Genomic DNA, 14572 nt, shown 5'->3' with positions numbered 1-14572 from the left:
CTCTCTCTTGCGATTCTCACAAAGGAGGGGGCTGGGGTTATAACACCTCCCCTCTTAAAAGTTTTTTACCAGCGGTTAAAAACAAGTTGGTGTAGGATTTTGTTTTGGTATCTAACATACTACACAAGCTTTTCTCTTCACAGAGTACTACCGTTCTACATTCCAGTCAGTATCTAAACAGGTAACAATTACAGTGCCCCTTTCTTTAATATCTTAACATCACGTACCGTACTAAAGTCTGGCAGCATCAAACTTCAGCTCAATAACCACCTATTTTTATTTATTTTCTTCAGCAACATAACTAAGGAGGTGTGATCTTAGCTTAAGTGCATCTACAAAAGTTTATACAAATACTAATCGTTTCGGTCGTGTTATTTCACCGGCAGGTCTCCAAAGGGGTTGTCTTTATTATTCACAGGCTTTGGCGCAAACCCGTACAACCGGCGTCGCTGTTTAAAAATGACAATTTCTATTAACCATCGCCTCTTTGCCGGGGAGTCCCCCCGTGGGGAACTTGAGTAATTTGGCGAGGTACTCCCCCGCCTTTCCTTTCCACGAGGGTTATTCTCTTAACTCCGTGTCCCCAGCCTAGTCCATCATGGGAATTTCCGCCCAATTCTTTAATGCTACACAGGTAGTTAACCCTTTTGTCCAGACCATACAGGCTGATGTGTTTCAGTTCGAACATTTTTCTCCGGCCGCATTTAAATTTCGGCTTCCTCACAGCGCTTTCTTGAATAACAATAGCGTGTGAGGCCCCTTTACATTCCAAATCAACCTGTAATCGATGCGCAGGCATCAATCTAGACATTAACTTTTTTCCATTCGATTTGGGAACTACAGATTTACCGTTCCCCTCCACAACAACAGTTATCTCCCCATTCGTAAACTCCACCTTAACTCTGAACACCCCCTTCAGCACAGACACCTTCTTCCCCGAAACAAGTCTTTCTGATCCAAAAGGACGGCCGTCTCGTCCAGCCGAGTCAAATACCTCAGACTTTTTCTGAGCTCCGTGACTAGGTTTAGGACCACGGGCATCCACATCTTGGACACACTCAAACGGGGCATTGGCCTCTTCCAGGCTTTCAATACCCGTACCCTTTTCAAATTCTAAATTCCCCTGATCCTCCCAGTTACTCTCTGGGCAACTCATTTCCGGAGTAAACTCAACCCCGCGGGCTGAAACAACCCCATCTGCCAACCCAGCAGACTTCTTCAAGGTAATGGCATCCTTTTCATCGAGGACTGCCCTCATTTCATTATCGGGAACACCTTTAGACTCATCCAGGTCCAACCCTGGACCTTTTAACAGCTTTATCTGTTTCTCACCTTTATTTCCTACCTCTAGGACCTTTTTCTTCGCTAAGGGAGAATCTACCTTCTCTCCCTTACCCCCTTTTACGTTACTATTCCTCGTTTTACCCCCCCCCCCCCCCCCCCCCGAAGCCCTCGTGGCGCGGGGTCGGTAAAGACGTCTGGGCCAATTGTAAACTGCGCGCTGTCCCAGCCGCCGCTCTCGACAGGCTGCGAGTGTCCGCGCATGCGGGATAGCTCGGGGACTCTATGGGCGGGGCCTCAACTCTCACGGGCTCCCATCTTCCCACCCGCTAGGTCGTTACCCAGAAGGACGTCCACGCCTTCCCCCGGCAACTCCGGCAGGACCCCCAGTTCCACTGGTCCCGACACCAACTCACAATCTAGAAGGACCCTATGCAAAGGCACTACCTCGGTCCAGTTTCCTATGCCTCTCAGGGCTACCTCGCCCGTCGGAGCTCCGAATGGTAATACGTTACGGCTAATTAATGATAGCTCCGCCCCCGTGTCTCTCCAAATCCGTACGGGGATTGGCGGGTACCCCTTCCTCACAGATACGGTTCCGGGTGACAGATGAATCTCCGACCCCTCGCGCTCTCTGCCCCCCTGGGACCCTCTTGCCGATTTTCTGATTACCACTGCACGCCCGATAGGGATCGCTGCTCTCTCTCTCTCTCTGGCTCCTTTCTCGGAGCAAAGCATTTAGATGCAATATGACCCACCTTTCCACAATTAAAACAGGTCAAGCCAGGACCTCTCCTGCCGTCCTGGCTCTCCTCAATTTTACCACTAGCTCCCAGCGGGATCTCCGCCTCAGCCGGCGGGCTTTCCCTACCATTCCGACGGTCTCTCCGGTAACTTTTTGGCGAGGAAAACTTTATCTTGTGGGTTAGGGCATATTCATCTGCGAACCTAGCAATTTCTGAGATGGACTGATTCGTCCTCTCATTTAAATACATCCGGATCTCTTCCGGAACACAACCTTTAAATTCCTCAATCAAAAATAACTCCCTGAGACGCCCATAGTTGTCAGCCACCTTTGCCGCGGTGCACCAACGGTCCAAGAGCACACCCTTCTCATGGGATAGCTCGGTATACGTTTGATTCCACCCTTTCCTTAAATTTCGGAACCTTTGTCTATACGCCTCAGGTACTAACTCGTAACCTCGGAGAATGGCCTCCTTTACTTGGTCATAATTCCCTTCCCCTTCCGGGGGCAACGCTGCATATGCCCGCTGTGCTTTCCCTCGTAACACACTTTGTAACAACGCCACCCACTGCTCTCTGGGCCACTTCTGATTCACTGCCACCTTTTCAAATAGCAAGAAATAACTATCAACATCGGTCTGCTCGAAAGGGGGGACGAACCTCAACGCACGACTAACATCAAACCCCTCCTCTCTCGTGTGCCCTTGAGCTCTTCGCTCTTGCCTTCGCCTGTCCAGCTCCAATTCATGGCTCCTTTGTTTCTCTTTCTCTTCTGCTTCTAGCTGCTTTAGTTTGAACGCCTGCTCTCTTTCCTTTTCCTTTTCCTTCGCAGCTGCTTCTAGCTGCTTTACTTTAAGATCATGTTCCAACCTTACTTTCTCCAACTCTAACTGATCTGTCCCACTCGCTAATCTCTTTTCGGGGATATTTTCCAAATCCTCAGCTGCAAACACCTTCTTCCCAATGTAATACTGATTTATGACCTTTCGCACTTCCTGATTTTTCATTGATGATCTCACCTCTGCGAGGTCTAACCCCTTTGCCAGATTTACCAAGTCTAATTTGGTAGCCGCCCCTAGCGCCTCTACAGTCGGATTTCTCATAAATTCATCCACATCCATCTTTGCTGGTTTCCTGTCTGGCTACCTGCGGAACCAGATTTAAGTTTGGACTTACAGCCCGATTCACTGACCCTCCCCTTTGGTTTCAAATCCCGGGACGAGGCCCCACTTGTTACGTTCCCCAGTAACCGGGTGACTTACCAGCAAAGATAGAGAGGTCCGCTGAAGCCTGATGATACTATTTTCAAGCGTTTTTTTTATAAAGGGGCACAAACGTATGGTTAATACAAAACATTCAGATCATATACATCGTCAAAACTCAATCTAAAGCAGAGGTATAGTAATAATCAATCAGAAATAAGCTCTATCGTTGTCTAGGGGATACTGAGTCCAATGGAATATAAGAGTCACTCAAAGTCTGCAGGCTTCCCCGTTTCGGGAACCGCTGGCATTTCAGGTGTTGGAGAGAGAGAGAAGGAACACTTGCCCGTCGTCTTTGCGAAGCAAATCCCTGTTGTTAGTTAAAACGGTTTTTCCTTCGGTTCCAGCCACAGACTCCCGTTCCGGAATCTAACGCACGTGGCTTCCTTCAAAATGGCTTCCCGCTCCGACGGGAAGCGCTATCATGTCTTCTTCGTGTGTCTCCTTGGTGCGTCTGAGGCCCCGCCTCGGCAGCCCACCTTATCTGGACTGGCAGGGTTGTAGATGTCAATCAGGGTGGGGGTGAGGCAATCTTTCCCCCATCACCCATCTCACATTGCCCTGAGGGTTTGCACGTAGTCCGGTTCCTTATTCCACAAAGGTGTCTCCCAAGACAATGGCTACGTCCAAGGCTTTTGTCTGGCTGAGCGGCCAGCCCGCATTCCAAACCGTAAGGCTCTCTCCCTTGCGATTCTCACAAAGGAGGGGGCTGGGGTTATAACAGTGGAATGGCCTGCAAGCAACGGTGGTGGAGGCGGATACGATAGGGTCTTTTGAGAGACTTTTGGATAGGTAAATGGAACTTAGAGAAATAGAGGGCTATGGGTAACGCTAGTAATATCTAAGGTAGGGACATATTTGGCACAACTTTTGGTCAAAGGGCCTATATTGTGCTGTACGTTTTATATGTTTCTATGTTTGTATGAAAGACGATATACCGGAAAGCAAATCAGGGGAAAAACAGACAACCTCGTGGCAAATTATAGAACAGCCGGAAAACCTGCGGAATGTTCACAGATTTTACTTGTTACCTTTGTTCATACTGAGAATGGATGGCGAAATACTCGTAGAATTGTAGCTGGTTTGAGAAAATCTTTAAAGTTAAATCGACTGCATGGCGCGTCACGGGTATGGGGTGTTCAATCATGCGCTGGAAGAGGTCAGGTTCCTGCCAAACACCCCATGTTTGCGCTTGAAAACATTGTTCTTCAAACTGCCCACAGCCCTCGCTAATTTCCCGAGGACACGTTCTATTTTTGATCACAGGCCTCTGGAATACCGCTGTGGATCTTTTACAGTGTTTGGAGGAAAATAAGTGCAGTGTATTTTATTATAACACATGTCAGCTGTCATTGTCTAATCCATCACTTGCACCGCCCAGAATGACTGGAATGAACGGAAGAAAAAAATGAACGAATATTCCCCTTTAATAAAGAAGTGTTCTCCATTTCACCCGCCAGAACAAACTCGTTCCCTCAATTTCAGAAGCGAATGTGCTCCGTCAAATGTTACAAAATAAATCGACTTCAATATGCATGCCGACTTCAAAAGCAACATAGATATAAAAATATCCTATTTAAATAGCTGAAGCCAGGTATCATGGAGAATAACATGGAAAATTCACATCATACTTTAGTTAAAGTAAATAGATTGCAATATCCCTTGAGGAGTCAAATTAATGACACGGGGACAGTGAGTAAAAAATAGTTTAACGTAAGTGTTTGTGCAGTTGGTTGTCACTAATATCCCTGACGTGACAACCACGCTAATTGCCTTAGTGGAATTGCTCTCACCTCAATAAAAGTCTGCTAAACCGATCACCAGTCCATCTGAGCAGCTGAAACCTCCTGCATAACTGAACGCTGCTTCTGACGGAATATGGGATATGCGGCGATTTACTACATCGCGGCCATTTTCTATCCCGCACTTGTAGCGGTTGGTGTCCCCGGTAAGATGCCGGAGCTGGTTACTTTATGTATGGTGCCGTCGTTACTCTGCTGCGGTATCTGCACTGTTACTGAGCACGGATGCTACCATCGGCTGAAACGTGTTTGCGGAATGGAGGATTCAGGAATCTAATGGTTTTATTTCCATTTTCCATACTATGATGGCAGTGTTTTCTTCTTTTCTCAATTAAGTTGGTGTCGATATTGTCGTTGCTTTATAATTTCACCTCGCTTGGCTTTCTGAAGTGATGCTGGTCTCTGCTTTTCTAGGTCCGAGTTTCTATCAGTGCAGTCTCTTCGATCTTATAACAACGTGACAGCTTATTTAAATGACGGTCCAGTCTATTTTCAACACGTAGGTCTGTTCTTCTGTAAGTCAGTAAATGAGAACTCGTGCTTTGTTTCTCCTTCATGCCACTTTGTCACCGCTACAAATAATCCCGTCTATTCTTTCACTCCTAATAATGGAAATGGTGTTCTTTACAGGAGTGATCGACTGCTGACCGGTACGAGAGTCGTGAAACTCGGATGCCTCGCTCTAAACTGTGGGAAGGTCGCCAATCCACTGACACTCACATCCGTCATTGTCCTCCAGCCGGAGTGCAGCGACGGAGACCACACACACTGGATTCCCGCTTTCCACTGCCAAACAGACCATACTCTGCATAGCATCGGTAGAATGGGGGAATTCAGGGAGCTGACCATATTTCTATTTTGTTTCCAAATTTCTTGCAGTTAATTTAACGGCGATTGTGATCCTTTCTCGGGGAAAATGCGGACTCTCCAAATGCATCACCCGTTACCTGGTTGGAATGGCAACAGCGGATCTGATGGTGGTTATCGTGTTTGCTTTAGTAGAACAGACCAACAATATCCACATTTATTCCAGATCCCTGCTCCTCACTCCTGTATGCGCTCTGACACTTGTATTTCGGACTGTAACGACGGACTGTTCTGTTTGGTTCACTGTCAGTTTTACTTTCGATCGCTTCATCGCCATATGTTGCCGAAAGCTGCGGGAGCGATACTGCACCGACAGAACAGCAGCGGTGGTTATCGTGACCGTGGTTATAGTGAGCTGCGGGAGATGTGTCCCGATTTACTTTGGCATTGGACCTTACGTCATCATTGACAACAAGCCGTGGCGGTGCACCGTCACGTATGAATACGCCACTTTACCCGTGTGGAGAGCATACCAATTACTACACATTATCTTAACACCATTGCTACCAATCGGATTAATCCTGGTTTTTAACGGGTTAACCGTAAGGTATATCGTTGTGGCAAATAGAGTCCGCAGAAAGCTTCGGCACAGCAGCGACAATCAGAAAGATGCCGAGGTGGAAAAACGCAGAAAATCGATGATTTTGTTGTTTTCTATATCAGCTAATTTCATATTATTTTGGATGCCCTCTGTAGCCCATACCCTGAAATGGCAAAAGGAAAACTATTTTTTCGAGGACAGATATTTGAGTTCCCCAGTATACATCCTACAGCAATTTGGGTACATGTTTCAAGTACTCAGCATGTGCACCAATACTTGTATCTATACACTGACACAGAGGAAATTCAGAGAAGAGCTGAGGAATGGAATGAAGTATGTGTTTACATTAAATTGTCATCTGTGTAGATAACACCCGTGTCTAATGGTAAGTGGCGGGGTTTTGAAATAAAGCCGGTTTACAATGAACAGGTTTGGCAAATATGTCATAAATTCAAACAATCATATGCCTGGTCATTCGAAAATTGCAGAATTGGCGGAAGATTGCTGACTTCACACAGTTCAGGTCGGTAGCAATACAAACGCTCAATGCTGCTGGCGTGATTGTCACTTTGGTTGAAGTATGTTCCAAACTATCACAGACACTCGTCTGTCACAAGGGCAGGAATGGCTGCGGGACTTTCCGGGTTTTAGATGTTTCAAAATGGCCAGGGTCGTGAAACAGAGTGTAAAACCAGGGATGGCAAACCAGGGATAGTATCGCAGCTGCAGAAAGGGAGAACAAAATGGAGCGTTCGGTTGTTAGTAGACTGTTAGACGAATAGAGATACATGAGATGAGAGAACACCCCATCTGGAGTATTCTATGCAGCCTTTCACCAGATTAACAAAAACAAATATGCAACAGGAACAGTGAGGAACCGATTGGGAAGCAGATCTTTGACGTGTGCCAAGTTATTGACACGGGCAGCTGAAACTTACACAATATTCTTTGGCACCTCCCCAGGGTAAAAGGTTTAGGTATGGCATAATTTCTCATTTGTGTCCAGGAAGGATTCATGTCACTATATGAAGACAGGCGGGCTAGCGAACAGTCCATACCGGATCTAATTTTAGAAAATGAAATGGATCAGGTGACAGATTTCTCCGCGGGTGGGTATTTCAGAACGATAGCGTAGAACTCTCCGACATTTACCTTGCATGAGGACGAGGAAGCATGTAATTTGGGGTTTGCGATGTATGGTGCTACCTGGCAGGAAATTAGGAACGTACATTGGGAAATGATGTACTCAGGAAAATGCGCCACACATCTGTGGAGATTGTTTAGGTAGCACTGACATGGGGTTCAGTAAGAGCTTGTCTCATTGATGCAGGGAATGGATGATAGCGTAAACTAACTCTGGCTGACAAGAAAGTTGGAACAGCTCGCCAAGAGGAAGAAAGAAGGATACTTAAGGTTTAGGAAGAAAAGATCGGGTAGGGTTATCGCGAGTCACAATGCAGACAGGAAAGAATTTAACAATGGGCTTCGAAGAGTTAGAAGGGGACTTGAGAGCCCTTGGCGAGATTCACTGTGATAAACAGGAGGAGACTGGAGAGAGTGTGGGCAGATCAGTGGAAAACTTATGTCTGGAGTCAATGAGGCGGTGAAGCTCCTCACTGAATACATTCATGAATATGAACACAGCGCAAAAAGGCAGATATGCTCGAACATGCCGAGGCTCAGAAAAAAGATGCGCTGGAAGTTTGGAAAACATGATGATAGATGATTTCCCGATACCGTCCAGGTAATTTTGGAAGGCGAGCGAAGATATTGCTGCACTTTTGGACATGATATTTGTGTCTTCGCTGGCTATGGAAGTAGAACTTGAAAATTCGGGGACGGGAAATGTAATCCCTCTGTTGATGAAAGATAATAGGTACACTCTTTCGAATTAGACACCACTGACTATTATGTCAGTAGTGGGTAAACTATTGGAGAAAGGCTGTAGTGGAGGGAATTTATCGGCATTTGGATGCATTCAAACAGTCAACAGTCGATGTGGATGCATTAATTTTGATAAGCGTTTGATCAGTTCCCAATAGTAGAATCACTCAGGAAGTCAGGAGGCATGGGATCTGGAGAAACCTGGATGCGTTGATTCCGAATTGGATGATGTAGTAGATAGATAGAGTGAATTTTGGCTGGAAGACAGCGGGCACCCGTGTTCCGGAAGGAGGTTCGAAATTTTGGTACAACTTATAACTATATTTGAACTCTATAGTTACAGAGAGAAATAATCGATTTAATCCGACCACCTAGCGGCAGCTGGATAATTTATGGAATTAGGGCTGACGACGTAAGCAAATCGCTAAAGTATTGACTGCACCGCCAGGTTGTCTAAACTGACCTGTAATTTACATATTACAGGGCAGATGCAACAATGACTTCCAAACACGTTTTCCAATGAAACCCTACAACTTAAAACCAGCATTTCAAAGTGTTCAGAGCAGCTTTTGCTTCTCATTAAAAGAATCAGCGTTCCAAAACGCCAATTCCAAATTCCCATTTCAAGTACACAACATTTTATCCTAATGCCAATTTACCTCTGAATCGTGGTTTTATCGTATAACCATATAAATATTACAGCACGGAAACAGGCCTTCTTCGCCCTTCTGGTCCGTGCCGAACGCTTACTCTCACCTCCCCCCATCGACCTGCACTCAGCCCATAACCCTCCATTCCTTTCCTGCCCATATGCCTATCCAATTTTATATTAAATGACTATATCGAACCTGCCTCTACCACTTCTACTGGAAGCTCGTTCCATACAGCTACCATTCTCTCAGTAAAAAAGTTTTCCCCCTCGTGTCACCTTTAAACTTTTGTCCCATAACTCTGAACTCATATCCTCTTGTTTGAATATCCCCTACTCTCAATGGAAAAAATGCCTATCCACGTCAACTCTATCTATCCCCCTCCTTATTTTAAATACCTCTATCATGTTCCCTCTCAATCTTCTACGCTCCAAAGAAAAAAGACCTACTTTGCTCAACCTTTCTCTGCAACTTAGGTGCTGAAACCCGGGTAACATTCTAGTAAATCTTCTCTCTACTCTCTCTAATTTGTTGACATCTTTCCTATAATTCGGTGACCACAACTGTACACAATGCTCCAAATGTGGCCTTACCAATGCCTTGTGCAATTTTAACATTACATCCCAACTCATAGACTCAATGCTTTGATTTGTAAAGGCCAGCATACCAAAAGCTTTCTTCAACACCCTATCAACATGGGATTCCACCTTCAGGGAACTATGCACCATTATTCCTAGATCACACCGTTCTACTGCATTCCTCAATGCACTACCATTTACCATGTATGTCCTATTTTGATTAGTCCTACCAAAATGTCGCACCTCAAACTTATCAGCATTAAATTCCATCTACCATCTTTCAGCCCACTCTTCTAACTGGCCTAAATCTCTCTGCAAGCTTTGAAAACCTTCTTCATTCTCCACAACGCCACCTATCTTAGTATCATCTGCATATTTACTAATCAATTTACCACCCCATCATCCAGATCATTAATGTATATGACAAACAACATTGGACCCAGTACTGATCCCTGAGTCACACCACTAGTCACCGGCCTCCAACCTGACTGGTGAATCCATTTTACTACTCTAATTTTAATACCTAACGATTGAAACTTCCTTACTAACCTTCCGTGTGGAACCTTGTCAAATGTTTTGTGATTAATTCATCTTGATGCACAGAGGTATCAGTTCTGTCTCTTTGCTGTCCACTTGAACTAGAACACCTATCAGTCAAGTGCAATCCATTTCATCAGCTGAGGGAGTTTTTTCCCTGTCACAGGGAACGACACTCTGCATAAAGGGTTTGCACATTTCACTGCAAACTCAGGATGGGCTGAGACTGTCACTTTCACGTGAATGGTTTCAGCTCGTCATGTTGTCAGATATTCCTGGTATTCGTTTCAGGGTTGGCTTATAATTAGTGATCACATCCGTAGCCTCCGAACGGAACGCAACCTAGTCGTGATGTGAAGGCTTGCGTGGCTCAGTAACCTGGAGAGCGAAGCTGGCTGGAGTTAGGAGTTAAATGCTTTGGCTCTTGGTAGGGTCACTCATGCCAAACAAGTCAAATGGTGGAGGGCAGACTGAGAGTGTTCACCAGTCCTACAACTTCGAAGGTCCAGCTCAGAGATAACAAGCCGAACTGGTCAACGAAAACTTTAGGGAAACGAAAGTGAAAAGTTCGTCTACATGCGTACCAGTCGGTATTTCTGAATCGCTATCCGGGACTTTGCAGGCAATTGCGCAAACCGAGAAGAGGCTACTGACACCATGAATGAATCCCTGAACGTCGCCGACTGACAGGGATGGAGGATCTTCATCGCTGTCCCGAAAAGCCAGCGGCAAGACTGGCAGTAAGTTATGAAATTAGTCAGCTCCGCCCTGGGGACAGGCCTCCGTTGTATCCAGGACATCTTCATGTAGCGGTGACTCAGAGAGGCGGCGACCGTCATTAAGGACTTCATCACCCAGGACATTCCTCTTCTCACTGTTACCGTCAGGAAGGAGATGCAGAAGCCTAAAGCCACACACTCAGTGATTCAGGAACCAATTCTTCCCCTCGGCCACCCAATGTCTAAATGGACATTGAACCTATGAACACTTCATCACTCTTTTATCTGTTTTTCTCTATTTTTCATTTAACAATTTAATGTATATTTTTACTCTGATTGAATGTTTCATTGATTTTCATTTCTATATGTATAATGTATTGATTGCACTGCTGCCGCTAATTTAACAGATTTCTCGACATCTGTCCGAGATATTAAATCAGAATCTGATTCCGGGATTTAAACTCGCATATGCTTTTCCACCCGAAGCGAGAATTATACCACTCGACCAATGAGCCTGCATTCGCAGATTGCGTCACAACTGAACTCAGAAGCCATTTGAAGTTAATTGGTGGAAAACCCGTTGTACTCTCCGTTGGTGAGAGGAGAGCCTGATTTCGAAATATGTTGGGCCCGTATTTCTTTGAGATTGCAAGAGTATTCGTTACCTGATTCAGTCAAAATAAGAATATAACGGACCCTGATGTAGAGCAGATCAGAATGCGTTTGCAAATGGAAAGGAACCAAACAATGGACGCTTGTTTAAAACTCAATTCCGAGCATACTTTTCTTGCATTGGGTGATGCCTCTGAGCAATTCCCTGCCCCGGCGGCTGCTGGACGGTGAATAATTGGCATGATTTCAGGCGGGTGTACAGAAGCATTTGTTTCATGAACAGCGGAGACGTTTGATAACTGACACGCATTAAGAACTTTATTCAGGACGAATTTTCACACGTCGATGCTGCCTGGCCTGCTGAGTTCCTCCAGCCTGTTGGAATGCAGAACATTGAATAACCGACGAGGTGGTGGTGAGGTAAAAGCGATGTACTGGTCACCTATTCTGTTTTGCAAACGTGCGTCCGAATCCCGTACTTGACCTTGCCCGTTTGTTTTGTGGCACCATCAACTGCGCTTTCACATAAACCGCTTCAAAGTTATCATTCAAGCTCAGCTTCAATTTACTGTTATTAAACCGTAAACAGGCAAACAGCTGGACGAACGTGTTTCTGGGTCTGAGCAGGGAAACACAAAACCTACATCACATACAACACATAAAATTATGTTAACACAATAGCATTACCAGATACTAAATATACATTCGGGAGGTATACTGTACAAGTTGACATTAAGTGCATATCCAGTACAACATATAGTTAAACATATGTGAATAATGCTACAGACGTTGCCATAAATAATGCTTAGTGGATGACAACTGGCTGTTCAGAAGTCTCACAGGGCGAAGAAGATGTTACCCAGTCGAACAAACCTTGTTCTCAGCCAGTGGTACGTTCTGCCTGACGGTATGAGGTCGGAGACATTGTGGAACAGTAGGACGAATGCGAGTTGCCTTTGATATTGACGGAGAGCCCCTGATGACTTCCTCTGACGTTCTCACAATCCATTACAATATCCAGGACAAAACTGATCAGCCTTTTCCCTCCCTTTCAGCAAAAGTGTCCGACTGGGTACGGTCCGTTTCTCTGGATCTTCTTCTCTTGACTTTGATCAAAGAAGAAGAGTAAGCTGCCGTCCTATCCCGCACTCAAGGTGAGATTTATTGACCCGTCGTGGGCAATGTATGTATTTCCGCGAACTTCTGCCGATCATAGGATAGCAGTGGACATTTTGCTGCAGATTTTTTCTTACATGCGTGAGCAGGCTTCCTCCTGTTTAACAAGCATCGAGAGCAAGGATGACGTCAGGCAGAACGTACCACACATTTAAACCTACCGAATGCAGACAGGACCAGACACGGTGGATGTGGAGAGGTGTTCCCTATGGTGGGGATTTCCAGAAGTAGCGGGCACAGCCTCAGAACTGAGGGGGCGATCTTCTAGAACAGCAGTAAGGAGGATATATTTCATTAGCCAGTGAGCAGTGATTGTCACACACCTCGTTGGAGGCCAGGTCTGTGGGTATTTTTAAAGGACAAGTTGAGAGTTTCCTGATTGGCCATGGTATTAAATAGTATGGCGAAAAGACAGGTGTATGGGGTTGAGAGGGATCCAGAATTAACCAGAATCGAATGGTAGAGCACATTCGATGGGCTGAATGGCCTAATTCTCCTCCTATGTCCTATAGCAGGCGTGGGCACTTTATTGGTTTAAGACTCTATTACAGGAGCACACAAACAGCATATTCTTTTTGATGTGTTTTATTGCCACTCAAACGGAACAGGCGACGAACAGTAGAGCATTGGTCTGTGATGACAAAGTCCACGGAGCCAAGCAATGGACAAGATCAACAATAACAATCATGAAACCGAGAGGCGATCCTGAGGGTGTTTCACAACAACATTCGCTGACAGCTCGCATCGTCATTTCTTCATCTTGGAGATTTTGTAATTTCCTGTCAAGCTATCCATACCTCATTACAATTGGGATTGTAATCGAATGACATCATGTTTATTTTTATCCCAGCGGTTGTAAGACAGTCAGCTTTGTGTAATATTGAATATTCAGTGTGCCGGAGCGAGTATAAATGAATGACCGTGGAGATTCATCAGCTCAGAGTTTCTTCAGTGAGATCGCAGGCAGCTGGAAGACAGGCTGAATCTCACACAGCATGCTTGAAATATTCTACCGCGTGAGAAAGACATATTACTTGATCATTGCCGTTATCGGTGTTCCTGGTAAGAATATCTGCGAACTATCATTTGCAGTCCTATGTGCGCGGTCTGTGGTCTCGTTCAGTTACCGACAGCGTTGTGACACCGCTGTATCGGTGCAAACATTGTGTCAAAACTCTGTGCTTTTTTCAGAAGCTCCCTTGCAGATTAATTCGCGGTGTCAGCTGAAAATGAACCGACTATTGACACAGATGTGGAGAGGAAGTTCGGTGACATGGACTCATTTTGTGGATTCAGAGCAGGCAGTTTTGATTTATCAAACGCAAAGTACACTGCAGATGCTGTGGTCAAATCAAGACGTGCAAAAAAGCTGGATGAACCAGCAGGTCGGGCAGCATCTGTTGAAAGAAGCAGTCAACGTTTCGGGTCGAAACTTGACGAAGGGTCTCGACCCGAAACGTTGACTGCTTCTTTCAACGGATGCGGCCTGACCTGATGAGTTCATCCAGCCTTTTCGTACGTCTAGTTTTGATTTATCAATGCAAAACCGCTGTCGAAGTAAACTCCCGTCATTCACTGCGCCCGGCACCTTTACCGGTTACTTGGTTTTATCCGTCTCAATGGTGATACATGTTTGAAATTCAAATTTAAAGGTATTGCGCGGTGTTTTCAGAAACTGCTGGGAGCTCGAAGGGAAAGCGGGCAGGGAAACCCCGGAGAGATTCAGCGGGGAGCCGTAGACATCACTTCCGATTTAGAATCCGAAACATCGGGAGCTTTCAAAGTTCATATCGGGTCTGTGTGCGTTTTAGTGTACCGAGGATTGTTTCCACACTCTGTTGTCCGTCAAGTGAAGCAAGAAGAAAGAGTCAACCTGGCAGTGTCCGTGACAGGTCAGACCGGGTAAAGGCGATACTCCG

This window comes from Hemitrygon akajei, unplaced genomic scaffold (assembly GCF_048418815.1).
Source record: "Hemitrygon akajei unplaced genomic scaffold, sHemAka1.3 Scf000048, whole genome shotgun sequence".
Classification (NCBI taxonomy): domain Eukaryota; kingdom Metazoa; phylum Chordata; class Chondrichthyes; order Myliobatiformes; family Dasyatidae; genus Hemitrygon; species Hemitrygon akajei.
Note: the sequence above shows the minus strand (reverse complement) of the source record.